Genomic DNA, 23,208 nt, shown 5'->3' on the forward strand with positions numbered 1-23,208 from the left:
ATTTGTTTGCCAGTTGTCTTTAAAGATATCAGGAAAACCAACCCTCGAAAACAGATCAATCTTCACCACTCTCACATATTAACTGAAACAATTTTATTTTTGAGCACTCAAATCACCGAGATGAGTCATCCTCCGGTATGGTCCTGACTTGGAACCGAACGACTTCTTTTTATTCCCGTACGAATAAATGAACTAACAGATCAACGTTTTGCGACACCTAAAGAGGTGTTTAGAACGCATGTTTTGGAGATACTTCAATGGCAAAAGTTCTTTGACGATTGGTTCAAACACAAGTTATCTATACACATTTGTTTGAGAATATACTTGTAAACTATAAAGCGATTATATAAGATTAATATTTGTTTTTGTTCTTTAATCCCGAAATATAAAAGACAACTTGGTCGGCATTTGTAACCTTAACATGACGAGTCTATAAAGTGTTAAGATCCGACAAATGCTGAACCCACTAATAAACTCCAATTTTTTCTCTGAAGTTGTCCAGTTGGAATTAGTGGAAATGGCCAAGCGTCATGTGTCATTTCCGCATTCGACATGTGCATTAACTATAATTATTGGGTTTGTCTCTTTTATTCTTTTATCGACAAATTTTGTTTAAATTTTGCTTCCTGAAACTCTTTTAATGATTGCCAAGAAAGTTTATTTACTTCCAAAAAATCGGTTTTCTTTTCGACAACAGTTTATTTCCTCATAAAGTTAAAAACTAAATATTATATTTTATATAAATATTTATTTCAGAAGTTTAGAAAGTTAATGTAAGTATATTACAGTCTGCATGCACCTTAATGTATAAATGCGTGAATACATACATATATATTAGAGCGGATCGATTTTTTTCCATATAATCGCGGTGGGGGAAATGTTCTACGGATCATTCTGAACAACTTTGTCTAAGAGTATATAGCTCTAAAACCGGTTTCAAGCCAACAATTTTTTAAGTGAAGTTTAATTTTTCAGGATTATAAGGAATGAAATTCAATCCATAGGTGCATTTTAACATTTTAATGATCAACATTTGTCAGAATCAGCCAAATCCGACAACAATATCACAACCGAATTTACAGTTATTTTATTTTCCGGCTGTCTGCCTTTAAATAAAAAGTTAAAAGTACGTACGCTGAATTGTCCCCTAGGATATACTTATCAATGACAGTTAAAATAAATAAAATCGAACAACTATATCATATATCTCCCATAAAACCGATTATTAAAATCTTTTTCCAGTTAATGCATTCTTGTATTTTTGCAGAATTGTATTTTTGCAGAATTGTCTTTTAATATATACTAAACAATGACAGTGAAAATAAAGCAAATGGAACAGCTATAACTATATCTCCCATACAAACGATTTTTTCTTGCGTCTTCGAGTTTTTAATTAAAATTTATAATTCATTAAATGGAAAATATTATTCGAAGTCGAATCAACTTTAAAAATATTTATGAACATAGATTTAAAACTTATTTTATGGTTTCTTGTATGGAAGATATATAGGATTATACATATGTAGTTGTGCGATTTTCTTTATTTTCAGTCATTGTTAAGTATATATTCTGCAAAATTAAAAGATCATAGCTGTTTAATTGAATTATTCAAAATTCATTATTCAAAAAAAAAAAACCAGACTAATCGGTTCTACATATGGGAGATATGTGATGAAATATCCCGATCTGTCCGATTCCAAGATGAGAATGTCTAAAGCATCTATGTATTGAATTTCATTTAGATATTTCAAAGCTAACGAAGAAGAAATTTATATAAACCCGAAAGATTAAACTTCATATAAAAAATCGCTGGCTCGAAACTGGTTTTAGACCCATATTCTCTTAGGCAAAGTTGTTCAGAATGATCCGTAGAATATCTCCCGTTTCATTTTTTATGGCTCCCTGTAAATCAACCCGCTCTTATATACATAGTAAGGTTTTTGTATTCTCTATATGCTCAAATATGTACTATACGTAAGTATGTAAATATGCACATATAACATATCGTTATACTTAACTAAATATGTATGTATATATGTGCATGTATGTATATATAGTATGAGCGAGACTGTTGGCTTCAAGTTCCATTATTTTGTAAATTCAAACAGAGATTTCAATTCACAGGAGTGCTAGGGAATTAAATCAAATATCAATAAATGTGTAATCTAGCCAAAATTGATTTTACGTAATAATGTTTATATGTAATATATGAAAGTATACATGCATATTCGTAAGTTTTTAAGCAGGAGTAATTTAATAATCACCCGCAAATTGACAAGGAGTCGCTTGTTGGCTTTCGTCAAAGTCAACAATGTTCATTTTGAATTAATCGTGCCAATGGACACTAAAAAGCTTTGCTGACGTAAGTGTGTACTTTACTTGACAATTGTTACGACCTTGTGATTTAGTTAATAGAGTATACCGTGATTGATTAGGGAATAAATGATTAGAATTCGGTCTCAAGGCCTTTATTAGGGTTTTTCTACAGTTTTCAGATTAAGGTTACTATTACACAAAAATTTGAAAAATCCTTAAAGCGATTAAAGTTTGCCACAGTCTTGTCATAAATTCTGTTACAAAGTTTTCAATGCATACGGCGTGGACAAATTCGCAGGAAAAAGCGCGAATATTTTTACTCGACAACTCGAAAATAATCAGTTTAGTATATGCATCCGCTTTTTAACAATGAAGTGGGAAGCCAATGAAAATCATATTATGGTGAATGCTTTACTTGAATATGGAGAAAGTGAGAAGTAAGAGCTTCTCAGAAGACTTTTTCGAGCTTATTTGTTTACTGCATTACTGATTTAGAAAGAAGCCTAAACGTCTATAGTTGATGACTAAAATAGTCGGAAGTAACTAAAGGATTGGCGGAAATAAAATTAACGGGGTCTTCTAGTAAATATGGGTTGATTAATGTTAAAAGAATTGAGTTTCAGATATAATAACGAATCCTAAATATCGTTGTATGAATGCTTGTTTATATTAAATAACGTGGCTAGAAAAAACTAGCAAACCTTATACCGTTGGATGCAAGTCGTTGCCTGCATATATCTTCTTCTTCTTTAATGGCGTAGACAACGCTTACGCGGTTATAGCCGAGTTAGCAACAGTGCGCCAATCGTCTCTTTTAGCAATTTGTCCCAAATTCGAGACACCAAGTACAGCCAGGTCCTTCTCCAGCTGATTTCTCCAACTGAGTGGAGGTCTTCCCCTTTCTCTGACCTAGCCAACGCAGCCGCTGTCTCTTAATTCGCTGCACTATGTCAATGCCGTCATATACATATCTCGTACAGCTCATCGTTCCAGCGAATGCGATATTCGCCGTTGCCAATGCGCAAAAGATTATAAATCTTCCAAAGAACCTCTCTTTCGAAAACTCGTAGCGCCGACTTATCACATGTTGTCATCGTCCATGCCTCTGCTCCATATAGTAAGACGGGAATAATTAGTGACTTATATAGTTTGGTCTTTGTTCGCCGAAATAGGACTTACTTCTAAATTGCCTACTCAGTCCAAAGTGGCACCTGTTGGCAAGAGTTATTTTGCGTTGGATTTCGAAGCTGACGTTGTTGTTGGTGCTAATACTGGTTCCAAGATATACGAAATTATCTACAACTTCGAAGTTATGACTGACATAGTGACGTGGGAGCCAAGTCGCGAGTCCGACGACTATTTGTTTGATGACAGGAGATATTTCTTCTTGCCCTCGTTCACAACCAGACCCATTTGCTTTGCTTCCTTATCCAGTCTGAAGAAAGCAGAACTCACGGCGCGGATGTTGTGGCCAATGATATCAATATCATCAGCATACTCTAGCAGCTGTACATTCTTATAGAATATTGTACCTGCTCGATTAAGTTCTGCAACTCGAATTATTTTCTCCAGCAGTAGATTGAAGAAGTCGCACTATAGGTAGTCACCTTGTCTAAAACCTCGTTTGGTATCGAACGGAAAGGTCCTTTCCGATCCTGACGGGCTTTTGGTGTTGCTCAACGTCAGTTTACACAGCCGTATTAGTTTTCCTTTCCATGCTGTTGCTTTGAAATCGACGAAGACGTGGTGTGTGCCGATTCTCTTGTCACCGATTTTTCCCAAGATTTGGCGCATGGCGAATATCTGGTCAGTTATTGATTCTCTATGTCTAAAGCCACACTGATAAGGTCTAATCAGTTTGTTGACGGTGGACTTTAATTTTTCACACAATATGCTCGATAGAACCTTATATGCGATGTCCAGGAAGTTTATCCCACGGTAGTTGGCGCAGATTGTGGGGTCTCCCTTTTTGTGGATTGGTCCCCCTTATTAGTTCTTCGCCGCCATGTTTGAATAGCTCGGCCGGCAATCCATCGGCCGCCGCCGTTTTGTTCTCCAGACGGGTAATTACTATTTGACCTTCTTCATGGTCGGGCAATGGAACGTCTGCTCCATCGTCATTGATTGGCGAATGGGGGTCGGCATCTCCAGGTGTTATGCTTTATTGCCGTTCAGCAAGCTGTAGAGATGTTCCCTCCATAATTTTAGTATACTCTGGGCATCGGTTACTAGATCACCTGTGGGGGTTCTACAAGAGTATTCTACGGTCTTGAAATCTTCTGTTAGTCGCCACATATTTTCGTAGAATTTTCGTCATCAAAAGGGGGGTCTCTCATCCGAGGTTGTTTATACTTTTTCATTGGCGGCGTTTTTTACGTGGCGGGTCCCAAACCCAACGCACAACTCTGTGGAGGGGATTCTTAGGCTAGTTGCTGTAAAAAATGTGAAATAATCAAAGCTATAATGAATTTGTTTTATAAATTGTTAGTGAAAAATAGAAATAATTAAATACAGATATACTGTGATCAGTATATTTCAATTTTGTCCATTTCATCTTCTTCAAAGTAATCCCCTCCCGCGGCAATACACTTATGCCAACGAACGAATCCAATCATCATAGCACTTGGAAAAATCCTCCGTCGTGATGGCCATCAGAGCCTTCTAGATCTCCCGTAATGGAGTAAAGATGGCTTCAAGAGAAGCCTGTAAAAATTACATATCGCAGTTTTTCGCAAGAAACCAGAAAAGTTTTACTTTTTTTTAAATAATGTCTCTAGCGGAAAAATGGCAAAAAGTGGTCAACCAAAATGGAACATATTTCGTTCATTAAAGTTCATCATAAATGTAAAAAAAAATAAGTTGAAGTTTGATTAGAAATACAAAAAGACTTTTTTTACTACCCTATATAATACACCAAATATGATTGTAAACTATGACCAAGGATTATTGAATTCTTACGCAACATTTTTATACTGTCACTACCTGTTGCATAAAGAATTAGGGCTTATTCAAGGCACTCCATAACTGCGACAATATTGCAGCCCTGATACTCAATTTGCAACACTGTTGCAGATGCTCAGCTGATACTTAAGCAAAATAATTGCAACATTTTGCGCGAATTGTGACCGAATGTAAAAGTTTAACCATAACCAGTGATAATAACTTGCTGTTCAAGTATGGAAAAAATAGAAAACAAAGTTTTTTAAGAAAGAGAAAGTGGTACCTCGCTGAAATTTCAAAAAAGAGGAGAGTGACGAAGATGTCAAAGGTTTGGAAAACAATTCCATTATACCATGATGATACATATTTCACGCATTTTCTCATGACTCGTGAAACATTTGCAGTAAGTATTGTTGTTTACTTTTTGGAAGTACCTGATAAATAAATTAATTTGTCTTAGGACTTGAAAAATGCGTTAGAACCTTTTTGGTCAACATCACGCGAGGAATATTCCTTGGAATATATGACTCTTTGGAAGCTAAGCAATAGTAGAGTCACATATCGCGAGTTTGCAGATAGATTTAATGTTGGGCAAGGAACTGCTCACAAACTTTTCCTCAAAACAATCAAGACAATCTGCAAACTTAAAAACGAAATATGTTGGCCGTCAATTTCACAGCAGAAAAAAATAATGGAAAACTTTCAAACAAGCCGGGTAAATTCATTTCCTTTTGTTGTCGGATGCTTAGATGGAACGCATTTCAAAATTATGTAACACTCCTCAAACAGTTAGTTAATATGACCGTAAAGGAAATTTTTCAGTTATTATGCAGGTATGTACTTGGCTAATAGATCTGTTTTAAGGTTGGTGTTATATATTCAATTATTTAGGCCATATGCGACAGTAAGTTCTGTTTTTTAGATGTGTACATCGGATACCCAGGTAGCTGTCATGATGCCAATGTGTGGAAAAATAGTCCAATTTACAAAGGGATCACATCTGGACAAATAAAACTTGCGAAAGATGCAATTATTCTAGCCGATTCAGCATATCCTGTTTCAAGATACTTAATTACTACTTAATAGAGATAACGAACACCTTTCCAGAGAGGAAAAACAATTCAACTATTATATGAGTTCAACCCGAGTATTTATCGAGCAAACATTTGCAATTTTCAGGGCTAAGTTCAAAATATTGAATCATATTGATATGCGAAATATAGAAGACATATCAACTGTGATATTAGCCTGCGCAATTTTACATAATTTTATACTGCGAAGCAGTCCGGTTTATTCTGAAGTCAATCATACGAGTATGCCTGAAAATTTAGAAAATTCAAATGATCACGATATGATTGAACCAAGTACCTCAAAATATAAATGACACTAATGAAGGAATTATCAGACGAAATAACTTGAAAATGCTTTTTATTTCATAAAAGTATTATTTCAATAATGTATATACATATGTACATATCAAATAAATGATTAATTGATTGAAATCTTGTTATATCAGTTAATTTAATTAAAATCACCTACCCTAGAATACTAAACAATTTTCTATTTCTTTTTTAATAAAACATTAATTAATTAATAAATATTTATTTTATTGAAAATAGGAACTCATTCTTGTTGTCAACCAGCAATTTTTCCTTTTCGATCTTCATAGTTTCTTCGTGCCGAATCTGCTCTTTCCGCGCTTCTTCTTTAAAAAAATCCAATGTTTCATATGCAATAGTTTTTTGGTCGTTTTTTTCGGCTGACACCTTCTTCCACGCATCTTTCCTCCTCACTCCAAAAACGTTGTTAAAATCTTTGAAATATTCCCACGTCGTGGCACCTCGACAAGTCGCGTCGTAACGTTTTTTAATCCTCTTATACGTCGCAAACAAATTTAAAAATTTCCTTTGCATAAACTCTTTTGTTTGCGACACTTCCGGATTTATAAAACGCATATTGTCGAGGACCTTACCCCATACGACGGAATTTTTCCTTTTCCCCGCCAGCAAACTCGGGCTCTTAGTCAAGTCGGGACCTTACAAGCAATTGTGTAACCGGTGAATTTAATTTTTCACTGAAAATATAAATCACGATAATGTATTTTCCCATATTCAAGAGAATATAATAATTAATATATATTATTAAATTTAATAAATACCACTTTTACTTACCTCTCTTCATCCATTATTGGCGCGCAGTACAAAAATTCTTGATGCATAATGATGACATCTGGCGCGCATCAAGTGTCAAATATTTACTCGCTCGAACGTTTGACTTTTGCACGAGTTGCCACATTTTTACATCGAATATGATGTTTGCGCAATATTGCGTAGTATTGCCAAGCTCGAATAAGCCCTTATATTTTTTTTAAACAAATGATTGTTTGTAGCATCTAAAACTATTGACTTATATCATATGTTTATACACAAATTTATGTAATTAGATATATGTTAATTAATCTCTAAATGGGAGATCTACAATATGTGGTCTTTGTTACTGTCATCTAATAATGTAACTACCAAATGGTTGTCATGATAACTGATCGTGCTTAAATATGCTATACTGAATATTTTTACCTCAGTTTTAACAAAATGCATTTTAAGATCTGAATGAATGGCTTTGTTTGTTGTAGTCTTAGAGTTTTTAATTGATACTAAATTTACAAAATTTTAATCTGCACACTACAGGTCCATATATGATAAATAAATATAACAAGTAAGGAAGGGCTATCTTCCGGTGTAACCGAAATTTCCTCCTCTTACAAACTTGCCAGGACCAAAGCCAGGAAAATACCTTAGGTATACAGGAGATAGTATTGATCCGATTGTATCTATTTTTTGCTAATACTACATATATTTAAAAGGCTACAAGCTATTTAAATCCTCTCAATGTTTCATCAAGGTTTTTCACTTTGTAGGGAGCCACAGCAGAGCCATAGTATAACATGTAAAAATATGTGCTCTGCTCTGCTCCGAGTTTTGTTGGGTAAAAAACTATAGCTGAAGCGAGAGCAAAAAATGAAGTGCTGTGCTTGCTCTGGCGTAGCAGTAGCAAAAAATTGGGAGCGGTAGGAGAGCAGAGCTAATGAAAATTTTCATTTGCTAATGCTCCGCATGTGTTTTTTTTTTTTTTTTTTTTTTTTTTTTTTTTTTTTTTTGCTATTTTCTGTCAATACCAAAAAAATGTTATGCATTGTGTCAAGTGACTCTATAATCTAAAATCTAATATTTTAAGAAATAAATGAATGAGATAATAACTGAATAAATTATAAAATGTGCAACCCAATTAATTTGTTCGTCCTAAAAAAACTGCCTAGTTCAGAAGCAAACTCAGTATAACCCATGCTTAGTATCATGTATGAATTTACGCAAAGTAATTTTATAATTGACACAAAAATAAACAACAAACACAATTTATCAAATCAACTTTTCTTTCATTTATTTTAGGCGCGTGCGGCCAACTCGCCATTCACATACATATCTATATATTATTCTAAGACAAGGCGCTTATTTCCAGAGATCTACAAAACGTACAGAGACAAATAATACATCAAATTAAAGTGTGCGATATGAAACTTTGCACAAATTTTACAGATTTTAAATTCATTGAACCACTTTTGATATATTTGCGTTTAAATTTCTTCAATTTTTACATTAAGCTAATATAAGCAGCGCTTCTACAGAAAAGAGCATATATGTATGTAAGAGAATGAATAATTAAAAATGTTTCTGTCATTTGCTTTCGTTACACACATACCCACATACGCGAAGGCGCAAGTGCGAAACCTAACAACAACAATGTTGTCTGCTCGGTAGCAAAATGACAATAAGCATAGATAACTTGATACGAGACTCTTTGGTTCGAGAGAGAGTTGTCAAAACTCGCATTTTTTTAAACATTTGCCAATGATGCCACTGCTGAAAAATATTAACTTGGGTATTTAATAAATTATACAAAACACTAAATTAAACACTTTGAAAATGCATACATACATATATATGTAAATGCTAAAATGCAAAATCATTCATTAATTTACATAAACATTTATTTTGCAAAAATATGTTCGCACAGTTTCATTTCACACTAATTTCGTCAAGTAATTATAGCGCTGCTTTTCTGGCATCCCGCCTTTTTCACTAACTGCTGGTTGACGGCACCCTGATTGTGTTTTGTTGCCAGCTCAGAAAACAGATCAGCTGCAAGCGAGAGAGCAAGAAAAGAGAATCTAATCAAGTTATCTATGACAATAAGAGAATGACGAATATTACAAATTACAAATGTTTGCTTTGGCATGTGCACTGGTACATACATACATATGCATGCGCTAAGGCGCTATCTACGATTTGACATGCGCTCTCTTCTATGTTGCACGAATATGTATGTACGAGCTAAGGAACACTGCGCTTTGACATGCGCACTCTACTTTGTTTTATATTCACACATACATACTTACAAACATATGTATGTATATACATACATATGTATGGGCGAAGACGCAAGTGCAAAATCTAACAGAAATATTGTTGTCGGCGTTATTTTGATTAGAAGTGTTATTGCGTTAGGTAAGCTTTGAGTCAGTTCAGTTTTCTTCCAAAAGTCAAGGCGGCTATTACCAGCGAATACATACATACTACATCGAATTTCAGTTCAGATTCAGATTAATTATTAAAAATAAAATGCCAAACCAAAGGCGAATTAGACGAAAAAGGAGTTTAACAGGTCGAAGAGAAGAGGTGAATGTTATAGATAAAAAGGAATTTTTAATTGTTAATGTATGTATGTATGTATATGAATTGACCTGTTTTATTAGAGCCGTAGTCATGCAGGATCTATGGCAAGTTATTTCAAAGCTGCCCTAAACTCCGTAGTTCTTCCGGAGTATAGTTCGCTTGGGGGTTTGACTAATATATGTTTACACTGTAAAGCAAAACATTTCGGAAGTGAAAAGGTACCTGTACTTTTAATTGTTTTATATTCGTAATATATGTATATACATACTTATTGTCTAAATATTTAGTTGAAATTGTTACTAGGTAAGAAATGGCTTTACGACATGTTGTCATGGCGGAAAAGTTAAACTTCAAGAATTACGTGTACCTGAGTTTTTGAAAGCTGTGTTAGAAAATGATTTGAGCTCTTGGCGGGGACACTATTTGGAGAATATTCGGCAGCTAAATAGTTCGTTTGCTTTTGCATCATTCGAAGCGAAAATTGCGGAGCCTACAGGGCGCGGACCATATTGCTTCCGAATACATGGATCAATATATCATAGGGTAGGTCCATTGCATGCAGATCATCCTTCAGAATCCTCCTACGCCCAGCTGTTTATTCTTGACACGGATCAAGCAACTGATATAAGGGCACAACATAATTCAAACTGCGATAGGTATTTGCTGAGAGAAATCCACGAAATGCTTTCAAATATTAACCCCTTGGCAAATGAGTATAAGCATATGGCGCAGGTTGAACGCGAAGAGGAACAGAGGGCCAGAGAAGAAAATCGCAATGCTCGCCGAATTAGCATGCTACTTTTGCTTAGATCGATTATTACGTGATATTCACCAAAATGAAATACCTTTTGGTGGAAAGGTTATTTTATTAGGTGGTGATTTCAGGCAAGTTCTTCCTGCCGTGCCCAATAGCTCACGCGCCGCTATAGTTTGTGAAACGGTGCTCACTTTGGAAATTTTTTAGGTGTCTCAAACTCTCAACGAATATGCGTTCTAAAGAATCCTTATACAACAGTTTTCTTTTGCGTGTTGGAGAAGGTCGAGAGCTCTCTCCAGAGTCGAAAATCAATATACCAGAAGAGATAATTTTGCTAAATGAAAACTTAGTGGATTTGAAGGATCGGGCAATTTTGTGTCCAAAAAAGGATCACTGTACGATAATAAATAGCGAAATAGTAAATATGTTGCCCGGTGAAGAAAGGGTATATTATAGCGTGGATACTGTCGTTTCTGAAGATCCTCAAGAGAATGTCGGATTCCCTACAGAATTTCTAAACTCCCTTAATTTCAGTGGAGTAGCGCCTCATGAGTTAAGGCTTAAGGTTGGAACAGTTGTGATGTTAATCCGCAATCTTAATACATATTGGTCAATGGGACTCGCTTGATAGTAAAAGCACTACATTGTAATTGTTTGGAGGTCGAAATTTTAACCGGTGAATCACAAGGGAAACAAATTTTATTGCCCCGTATACATTTACAGCCCAGCGAATCAACACTTCCTTTTATTTTAAAGCGTCGCCAATTTCCAATAATTGTAGCATTCGCAATAACAATAAACAAATCTCAAGGGCAGACTCTAGCAAGAGTTGGTGTTTTCCTCAAGGAGGATTGTTTTACGCATGGCCAGCTGTATGTCGCATTGAGTCGAGTACGATCTTCTCAAGATATCAAAGTTAAGACTTACGACCAAAATAAAACCACTACGAATGTAGTTTTCCATGAAGTACTTGAATAAATTGAGTTTTTATAAAAAAATTTTTTTTTACTTTTTTCATTTTAAATAACGGAGTCCCCCGATTATCGGGGGTTATTACTAGTATAATAAAATTCAAAAAGGAAAACGTACATATTTCATTGTAATAGAAGAGGAAGTAATAGAAGTGTAATTTTTGATCTGTTCACTTGGAATATTCACAATGATAAATAGCAGTGATGTAATTAAAAAGGAACTACAAATCTAATACGCCTCCTCAAAAACTACACTGAAAAGAAAATTAAAAATAAAAATTATTTCATACTTTTATATGACGAGTTGTGCACTCTGGGAAATTACAATTACATAGTCCAACATTTGTTGCAAGGATTGGGAAAAACCCAGAAAAACCGAATCAGACTATAATTACTTAAAATTAAGATATATATTTAAATAATTAGTTTTATGTTGTATTCAATTTTTCTCTTCTACCAGTCTCATTTGACATCTCAATTTTAGGAATCGGTCTGCAGGTTTATCTGTCAATTTGTTCTCTAGAAAAATTATACTTTATATCAATATGTTTTTTTCTTTTGTGACATGAAGGGTTATTAGCAATTCATATACAACATTGATTATCTTCACAAATCTTTATTGGATCCAACAACTCAACCTTTACACCCTTTAACAACGATTTGACCATAAAGCTTCTCTTACAGCTTCAAATAATGCCATATATTCTGCTTCAGTCGATGAAGCAGCTACAGAATTTTGTTTCTTTATATTCCAACAAATTAAGCATGATTCAAACATTTGAAATAAATATCCTGTAGTACTTTTTCTATCAGTTTCACACCCACCCCAATCAGCCTATTAAAATATTTTTATAATCAGGTTTCTTAATATAAACTAACTTTAAATCAGGTACTAAGGTATCTGAGAACCCTTTTTAAACATCTCCATAATTCTGCATTATTTTTGTTGGTGTATCTACTTAAAATATTAATTGATGTACTTAAGTCTGGTCGCAAACATATCATAACATACATCAAACAGCCAATCAAATTACGACATGGCACATCGGTCATCTGAATTTAATGCCTCATAATCGATTTTACTTGGAAGTGGAGTACTAATAGGTTTACAGTCGTTCATTTTAAATTTATTCAGTATATTTTTAATGTAAACGGTTTGACTTAAGCATAACTGATTCTCTTTCTATTCAATTTTTATTCCAATGAAATGTCGGATCTCAAATAAGTCCGTCATTCTAAATTTATTCATCAAATAATTTTAACATTCGTGTATTGTTTTAATATTTGCAGTTGCAATCACCAAATCGTCTACATAGAGCACATACACATTTTTCAATATGTCCCCTTTGTCAAGAATGTAAATGCAATAATTTGTGGAATTCACAAAACCCATATCCTTTAATACTCTATCAAAAACAACAAACCCACATCTAGCAGCTTGCTTAAGACCATATATGGCTTTATTTAATTTACAGACTTTGTCTGTATCACAGGATAATCCTGGAGGAACTTTCATGTATTATAAATTTCCTCTTTTAACGTACCGTTTAAAAATGCGGTTTTAACGTCCATGTGATGAACTTTTTTAAACCAAATTGGTTGGAGAAAGCCAATATAAAACTAAAACTTGAAATTCAAGCTACTGGAGCAAACGTTTCAACATAATCATTTAAATATTCTTGTGTAAAACCTCGTGCAACAAGTCTTGCCTTGTGTTTGACCGGGTTGCCTAATTCGTCGTGCTTAATTGTAAAAATCCATTTAAAGTCAACTATATTTTTATGTTTAGGTCTTTGTACAAGATCAAGTTTTGTCATAAGAATGCGAATCTAGTTTTTCCTCTATTGCTTCTTCCCAATAAGACCTATCACTTCTACTTTCTATTTCTTCAAATGTATTTGACGATTTAGAACTGTGTTCATCTACTGATACATTTTCAACCGTATTTACCAGATCATAATTTTTATCATATTTATATTATATATTTCTTCCGTACTGTCATTCGGGAATTTTTGTTTAATTCCCTCCGTACTATCATGCGGGAAATTAAACCCTTTTGATTCGACACTATCTTTCATTACATTCCTGGAATGTACCATATTTGTTTCATCTACAATAACATCTCTTGCTGTTATAAAGCCTCTGTTATCTTCATCCCACAATTTAAACCTATTCGGTTCGTATCCAACAAGTATACATTTCTTTGATTTCGCATCAAATTTCCTTTTTCTTGTTTTGTTATGCACATATACTGTCCAACCGAATACCTTCAAATACTTTAAATTCGGTTTTCTATCATGCCACAGTTCGTAAAGAGTTTTTGTACTATTCCTCAAAGCTTTACTTGGACTTTTATTAATTAAATAGGTACCTGTCAATACTGCTTCACCCCAAAAACACTTGTCTAATTTTCCCCCTTTTACCATAGTCCGCGCTTTTTCTATTATTATTCTTATCATTCGTTCGGACACACCATTCAACTGTGGAGTGTGTGGAACTGTTAAATGGTAAGTGATCCCTTTTTGAACACAATAATCCTTCATCTCATTCGATAAGTATTATCGACTATTGTCTATGTACAAATTCACAACTTTTGAATTGGAATGTGCTTTACTTTTAGTGACAAAGTCTTTAAACATTATAAAAACGTCAGATTTATAAGTGATTAGATACGTTACACAATAAATTGATCAACAAATATGACATAATAATTTTTACGGTCCACCGTGGATGGTGTAATCACACCACAAACATCAGAATGAATTATAAATAAGGGTCTTTTTACGTAGTTTTTATCTTTATATTTTCCAAAAGGTAATCTAGCCTGTTTTCCATTAATACAAGCCTCACATAAATCATTATTAGGTTGTACAGTGTTAAAAAGATGAGTATCATTGAACATATCTTTACTTTGAATTTCTAAAAATTGGCCTCTACTAATATGTCCCAACCGCTCATGCCACAATTGGTAGTTATTATTAAATGATGTATATACTTTACTACATAATGTCAATTCAATATATGGTGCTTCACCATTTTTATATACTTTGACACCTTCCTTATGAAATTCGATGGTCATCCCAGAGTTTTGCATCTTTCTAACAGAAAGTAAGTTTTCCGGTATATCCCGGCAAAATAAAACATTCTCTAGAGTAATCGGATTTTGTAAATTTTTGTGTAGTCCCACTATGCCTTTCTTTGTTGCGTACACGTATTCACCGCACTTTACAATTGCGATTTCCACTGGAGGATCTAATTCAATATACTCAATAAACATGCTGACATCTTTTATCAAGTGGTCAGAAGCACCAGGATCTAAAATAAATGATACAGTGTTATCTTTACGTCTCGCTACACCGCGTCCCGCAAATCCCCTGCCTTGCTGTGCAGTTGCAATTTGAACAGTTACTTCAGAACCTTGTTTGTTTAAACTCTTTTTTATAGGTGTAGCAGTCGCTTTTAATGTGGCCTATTTTTCCACAATGATGGCACTTTAACTTCTTTTTAAAATTACTTTTGAAATATTTTTGCTTGTATTTATTTTTAAAATTATATGGTGTTATTTTGTGAACGTTTTGTGCAATGTTCCCTACGGCTTGTAGAATTTTTACACTTGTATCTCTATCAGCACTTCTAAGTTTTGTTTCATGATCAAGTAATCGATTTTTCACAAATGCCAATGTTAGTTTATCCTCAGATAACGTTTCAATCGCGGTTATAACACCATCATACGACGATGGTGAAGTAAGTAACAAATGTGATATTTTATTCATCTCGTCGATCTTAGCTCCCGAAGCTAACAATTCACTTATCAAATCATCAAAACATTGAAATGAATCAATTGCTCTGATTCACTTTTGAATTTTAATCAGAGCAACCTCTTTTTATTTCATATATCGTATCCAAATTTGTGAAAATTTGTTTAGCTCAGTGGTCGGCATGAGAGGATCTATCACTGTGTTGGTGAGCACGAAAAAAAAGTAGCCCAGTGAGAAATTAGAATTAAAATTAACCCTCATCGAGACCCTCGGGTCTGGCCAGGCATATTTTGTTTTTAAATGTTATTTAAATATATTTAGAGTGTAGCAAACGACTTGCGCTTCCAGGTAGCTTCCTTGAATTTTATTGTCTATAGAATTCAGAAAAAAAATTCAGGGATTTCGTATCGAAAGGACGATATTATAATATTACACCTTAGTGCACCAATGGTGCTTGGCTAGACCCCAAATATTTTGTATGAAAATATATGAACTTTGGTATGTTTCTATCACTTCGCACGGTTGATTTATCTGTTTTCATGTTCGTTACATGTCCAAATTGGTTTGTATGTTTATCTTGGTAAAATACTTTAGCCGCTAGAGCGTTTTAAAGGTTAAGAAAAATGTAATTTTTCTCAAAATGTTACATTTTTGTGAACGCTATTGCCACGCCCCTGGTAGGGATAGACGGGAGGTTGAGGGCTTTCCTGAAAGCCCCAGGGGGAACTAACTCGCAAAATGTTTTGATTCCCCCGGCCTCATACCCCCGCAACTGTAGTGAAACAAAAGAGGGGACATGGTGAAAACCCATTTTCGCCTAATGCCACGCCCCTAGTGGGGCGTACATTTCCTGAAAGCTCTTTAAATTACCTAACCGTGCAATTTAATTGACCCACCTAGGTCAAATATTTTAGCCGCTAGAGCGTTTTAAAGGTTAAGAAAAAATGTAATATTTCTCAAAATGTTACATTTTTTGTGAACGCTTTTGCCACGCCAAGCGTGAACAAGGCAGTCAATTTGATTTCAACCAAATCGAGAAGTAAGAAATTTCAAAAATGTATCTATATTGTATGTATGTACATATATGAGCGTAAATACAACACGTATTTTCATACAAATGTATGTAAACTAGCCTAGGCCTAGCCAAGCACCATTGGTCTCGACCAAGGTTAAAGCTATGACAGAGTTGTATAGAGTTTACCATATTGATAATAGAATTACATTATGACATTTAGATTTATATTAAGGGCAAAATTCCGATTTCTTTGGCCCCGCGATCTGAAGGTTCCGTATTGAAGGGAGTCCTCCTGATTAAAAAATAGGAGGTACCTAGAGGGTTATATGTACCGCAAAGTACAAGTTCAAAAATTCCTAAAAATCCAAACATTTCAACAAGCTATTTCACTACATTTTATAACCGAGAAATCACGCTTCAAAGTTTTCGCTTTTTGTCCAAGCGCTCATATATCTGTTAGACGCTCGGTCACTATTTCCCTTCTAGCTTCGACAATATTTCGAATTTCAATCTATAACTTTGGGGAAATATTCTTAGATAATTTTTAAAGAGATTTAAGCAAAAAAAAAAATCGATTTTTTGAAGCTTCTAAAGCAGGATCCCCCCTTAATAAAGATTTCGTATCAGAATTTATTGATCTAATAAAAAATGAATTGGCAATTTGGCAAACGAAAAGTGATAAATATAAAAATAAAATTGAGAAAAATCAAAGTTGGAATAACTTATTAACGAAATACAAAGAAATCGATAAAAGTGCTACATTAGAAATAAATTCGAAGAAATGTTCCGCTTGCCTGTCGCATATGTTCACTGTGTGAAGAACGAGCGCAAAATGGATTTGTGTGTCGTGTATGGCCCTATTAGGAATTCAATAATCAAACTTTTCGCGTTTCTTTCAGTTTTCTGCCATGTTTCATCGGGATTCTCTGGGGTATCCTCGTCTATAACCTCCAAAGCGTCGATCTCAGCCAAAATTGCTCCAACTCGAAACTTCCATATTCCATATTTTTCGCCGCAAAATGGAACAATTCAAATTCAATTCAAAAAGGAAAACGTACATTTCATTTTCATTGTAATAGAAGAAGAAGTAATAGAAGTGTGTCCTTACCCTGCTTCTAAGCTACCTCCCCAGCCAAATCGGTGCAGCCGTTGTTGAGTTATAAATTTTGTAGCTAATACGACTTTCTTTTATATATACTACACCCGCGGCGAAGCGTAACTTACCACTTGATATTTTTTCACTATTTTCAATTTTTTTCGTTCTTTGGGTAACTTTTTTATGGATTTAATAGAATACGGGGAATATATCGATGGCTCGAATATATTTGGTTAAGTGTTGACTTTAATCTGGCCCATTTGTAAAATTAAATTGAGACAACTTTTTTTTATTTGCACACAAGTCTTTGATTTCATTATTACTAATTCTTGTAATAACTTAACAACATTTTTTGTTTCAATTGAAAATGGAATTACAACATATGCAAAAAGAATAACGGGAAATCTAATATGACGTCGGTCCACCTCTAGCGGATATTACAGCTTCGATACGAGCAGGCATTGACCCAACAAGTTTCTCCAAAACACTGCTTGATATTTCCTCCTCCCAAACACTTTCTAACATTTTTTTTAGTTCTGGTTTACTTTTACTTTTTTGACAGAACTTATTTTTTTTTTAATATTTTATATTTGTGTAAGTCAGAGATCACTTCGTTAAAACTTAACGGAAAAATTCCATTACAAGTAACGTTACAATGAGTGATAGAACACGTTTTCGCTAGAAATTTCTTAATGGTAAGTTACGCTTGGCCGCGGGTGTATATATGTATGTATATAGAAAATAGCAAAAAAGAAAAAAAAAACAAACACATGCGGAGCAGAGTGGAGCATGCTCTACTACCGCTCCCAATTTGTTGCTACCGCTACACCAGAGCACAGTACAGCATTTAATTTTTGCTCTCGCTTCAGCTATAGTTTTTTACCTAACAAAACTCGCAGCAGAGCGGAGCACATACTTTTACATGTTATACTATGGCTCTGCTGTGGCTCCCGACAAAGTGAGAGCGTAAAAATGAAATGCTTCGGGAGTAGCGTAGTTTTTCAAACGCTGCATGTGCGAGTAAAGTCTGTTCGATAATCCTAAAATTTGTTATACATATGTGGGCTATGTAAATTTTATTTATTTTAGGCACAAATATACACTGTTATGAGTAAAACACGCTTTCTATATTTGATTACGATAACTCATATATTGGCCAATATATGCGGTATAAAGTCACCCGGAAGTTCGAAAATCTTTATATTATATATGGGAGCATACATGCATAATATTATCAGGAAAACATTTTCTCTGAATTCAATAATATATAACACAGATTGACCGATCTTTTCTGTCAAAAGTCAAGTATAGGCACTGGAGTCAACATATTCAGTACTTAGGGCTTGATCAGTTTTGCTTCCATTCGGACAATTTTTGGTAATAAGTTGGCATATTTCAAAGGCACTATTTGTGCAAAGTTTTATCTCACTATATTAATTTATTTTTGATTTGTAAACCGGAAAGTGGGAAAAATAAAAAGGAATTTAAAATTTTTTATATGCGAAGAAGGCGTGGTTGTAGTCCGATTTCGCCCATCTTCACACTGTGACATAGGGATATTAAAATATATCACGTACTGAATTTGGTTGAAATCGGACGATTAGGTCTTTAGATATGGGATTTCACCTAAAAGGGGGCGGTACCACGCCAATTGTCCAATCTTGACACCAAATCTTATAAAGATGTCCAATACCATCTCGATGATAAAATTTAATGTCTCTGGAGTTTTTGGTTATTGATTTATCGAGCTTTTAGTAGTATTTAACAGTACCGTTATGTGAGGAGTGAGAGAGATTATAATCCGATTTCATTCATTTTCAAACTGTCGGTAGAAGTACTTATAGGATTTATTTTGACATATATACATTAAACTTATTAGTGAGCGGTGTCACATTCACTTTTTTAAAAATTTTAGCCCACAGATACCAATTACTACTGCGATCTTCTGTCCCAAATTACAGTTCTATATCTTGTAGTTATATAGTTTTTCCTTTAAAGCCTTTAGAAGAATAGCAGTAGCACAGCATATTTCAAACAGTGCCTAACAAAACCTTTCAAGCTACATATATACATAAGTATCTATTGAACTGAAACGAATACTAAACCAATTCAAATACATATATATTTTTGGTGTGACATTTTAAACTTAAAAATTTTTTATATATATATATTTTAAATTTTCATAAATATATTTTTAAACTATCAAATTATAATAAATAATATTCGTATTTTGTATGACCTCCCTTATTAACATTTTGATCCCAAATTGTCCATGACATTGATGTCTGGTGCCTGAGTCTGCATCCTTGGATTAATTGCAAATCAGCCAAGTCTGCACAATAACCAACTTATGCTCAATTTGGACTCATCTGCTAATATTACAGTACACTCAGTCCTTTTTTTACGCGATTATTGGTTCTGTCACTAATCGCGTAAAAAAAAATCGCGTAAAAATGGTTAGTTTTCCAATATTAACTGACGAATTGGTTCCGAGTATAAAAAATATCGCGTATAACAAAATATACGCGCAAAAAAATATTCAAAAACAATACAATAAGTTTCAAATTTCAGACATATGATTTATTCATTCATATCAAAATAAAAAATACAAAACAAAAACCATATATAAAAGAGAAGAAAATAAAATATAGGTAGATTTATTGAAAAAACCGTTGAATGCTGTTTAATCACTGTCATTATCCGTAGTGGAAATTATTCTTAGCCGCTTATTTTGATGGCCGGCACTGATATCACTAGAATTTGTATCAGAATCAATAGTAGGAACTATGGATTGATGTTCTGATTGACTTAGTATCTCCGACTGAGTTTGCACCATAAATTCAGTTAATTTTGTTTGAATGCTTCTTTTTGGATCCAATAAATTCCGATGTAGTTCTTTATATGTATCTTAACATGCAGAGACTCAATTCTTTTTGAAAAATTCGTGCACGTTCGGCATCAGTATCATTTGCTACAAAATAATTTTCCAATTCTGCTGCAAATCCTTGCTTAATCGTCTCTGCTTTAATTGGATGCTCGTCTATCTCGGTGTCGCTGCCATTTTCCGATTCGATTACTTCCGTAGCTACTTCAATCAAATCGCCATCACCGAGCTCTCGGTCTAGAAGAATCTCGTCAATATCTTCTCTCGTCATATCTGCAAGAATTTCTCCTCCCGCGGAACGTGCTAAATCAATGATATCTGAATAATCAGTTGAATTGCTTGTTACGGACATACCACTTTTAACACATTCTGGCCAAAGAGATTTCCAGCATGCGTTTAACGTACAATTTTGCCTTATTTCAGAAATTGCTTTTGACGCGTACAAGATGCAATCCTTGATAGAAAAATTTTTCCAAGCATCGGAGAAGTCCAATTCAGGATTTTCCTCCAGTTTTTCCATTATGCACTGAAAAGTTTTTTTGAGGTAGTACATTTTAAAAGTCGCAATAATGACTTGATCCATCGGTTGTATAATTGATGTAGTATTCGGTGGGAGGAAAATGATATTTACATTAGGATGTTCAATCAACGGATGGCCCGGTGCATTGTCAATTATTAAAAGAGCTTTAAAGGGCTGTTTCTTCTTCTCCAAATAACTTTTAACTTCTGGTACAAAGCATTTAGCAAACCATTTTTGGAATATATTTCCAGTTAACCAGACTTTTTTATTGGCCATCCAGTGAACACGTAAATGTTTTAAATCTTTGCCCTTTAGTGCTCGCGGCCTGAGACTTTTGTTTACTAACAGCAGTTTAATCATGCTGCCACCAGAAGCATTGCTACATAATAAAAACGTTACACGGCCCTTTGCAGCTTTGATGCCATCAAATGATTTTTGGGCCTTAGGCACATATGTTTGTTTTGGTAACCTCTTCCAAAATAGGCCGGTTTCGTCCGCATTGAAAACTTGGTCTGGTCTGTAACCACCTGGTCTGTGACCACCTTCTTGAATAGTTTTTAATAACTTTGGTGGATAGTCCTGCGCAGCTTTACTATCAGCTGAAGCAATTTTACCCTTAGTTTTAAATTATGAAAATTATGTCTTTCAATAAACTTCGAAAACCATCCACCACTATCTGAAAATTCGTTTTTGTTTTCTTGGTTCGATGTTAATCGTTTAAAAATACATAGAGCTTTTTGTTTTATTGTTGTAGTATCAACTGTGATTCGTTTCTGGTTGAGATCCTTAATCCAAATTGTTAATAGGTTTTCCATTTCTTCAATAAAAACATTTCTTGAGTATGAAGTTTTCTTCGCATTTACATTTTTTCCGGAAACTACAGATTTTCTAATTGCATTTTTATTTTTTTTATTGTCCGCACTGTAGATTCACTGAGTTTTGTTTCTAAAGAAATGCCTTTGCGTTTTTTATTTTTTCCTGAATTAACTTCCATTGTAAAGCTAGCAAAAATTTAAATTCTTTAAAAAAACGAAAAAAAGCAATCGCGTTAAAGTGAGAAATTCGCGTAAAAAAGGAATTTGCGCTGCCAAAATAACCGCGTTAAAGTGAAATAGCGTAAAAAGAGATCGCGTAAAAAAAGGACTGAGTGTATACCAAAAAAGTTGTATCGTTATTTAAATACTCCTTGGAAAACTTTAAAATCTTGAGCCCGTCGAACTCCGCGCTACTCCGTCTATACTTGATTAGCCATATTTGTTGCCGAAAGTTTTGGATTTTCAATGTTACGATCGTCAGTTTCGTTAAAAACTTTGTTGGGTGTATTTCATGCATAAGCATGCGTTCTGTTCGCAGACAAAACGGTAAATAATAATCTACACTGCTGAATCATTTAGAGCAGGGCAAAGTTAGCAAAGTGCGCACGAGGACTATATGAGGGAAATATCAGTTTACGGAGGGAAGGGCATAAAATGTTGCGAAAAAAATCAATTACATTCCTCCGTAACTTAATGTTCATCGCAGAATGGTTGCGGCAATACTGACATTGTACACAAATTAAAGAGCGGAAGTTTACTTCATATCGGAATTGTACAGTTGTGTGAATAAAAAGAGGTAAACATAATTTGCAGGTTTTAGAGTTTCGCACTAATATTTGTTTTTATTTACCTTTGCATGGTGGAAAATTCTAATCACTGGTAGGAAAAAATTATATGAGTTATACTTGTATCTAAAAACAATTTTATTTAATAAGAAAACAGCACATTTTATGACTTGACAACACCTTCCTACATATTTTGTTTACATCACTGTACATGCGATAGTTACTGTTCTATCGCATGTACAGTGATGTAAATGCCAGATGGTGATGCCAGTTGTAAAAATTCATTTTAGCTACAATTGGGAAAATTTGTCTCAAGTTGTGGGTTTTATACGTACATATGCAAGGCAGTTTTATATATCTGCATATATAAAAAAGAAAAGATACTTGTGACAATAATATATATGTATTTTGTTTACACATATTGCAGTTCCATCTAATGAAAATGCTCATATAAATATATTATTTGTGATATTTTCAGTTTGGTTGTTTTACCAAAATATTCAAAAAGTTGAGGTTTTTTCCTATAATTGTTTTTTTTTTTTTTTAATTTTAAAGATTTAAATTGCCTCTGGAAATGTATTAAAATAATAATACGCGCTATAGAAAGGGAATATATATTTT

The 23,208-nt window shown here is 34.0% G+C and overlaps 1 protein-coding gene, 1 long non-coding RNA gene and 1 pseudogene across 5 annotated transcripts in view; 1 reads left to right on the forward strand and 2 right to left on the reverse strand.

Annotated features, from left to right (window-relative positions):
* LOC126764831 (phospholipid-transporting ATPase VA) overlaps positions 1–23,208 on the forward strand; it is an 80,509-nt gene that overhangs the window by 32,136 nt on the left and 25,165 nt on the right. The gene's annotated exons all lie outside the window — the stretch shown is intronic.
* On the reverse strand, positions 7,132–7,485 carry LOC126765024 (uncharacterized). Its single transcript, XR_007668240.1, has 2 exons — positions 7,428–7,485; positions 7,132–7,330 (listed from the first exon to the last, which is right to left on the reverse strand). It is a non-coding gene; the product is annotated as an uncharacterized LOC126765024 (long non-coding RNA).
* Positions 20,241–21,095, reverse strand: LOC126764901 (tigger transposable element-derived protein 1-like; annotated as a pseudogene).

Source organism: Bactrocera neohumeralis, unplaced genomic scaffold, assembly GCF_024586455.1.
Source record: "Bactrocera neohumeralis isolate Rockhampton unplaced genomic scaffold, APGP_CSIRO_Bneo_wtdbg2-racon-allhic-juicebox.fasta_v2 cluster10, whole genome shotgun sequence".
In the NCBI taxonomy this organism is placed as follows: Eukaryota; Metazoa; Arthropoda; class Insecta; order Diptera; family Tephritidae; genus Bactrocera; species Bactrocera neohumeralis.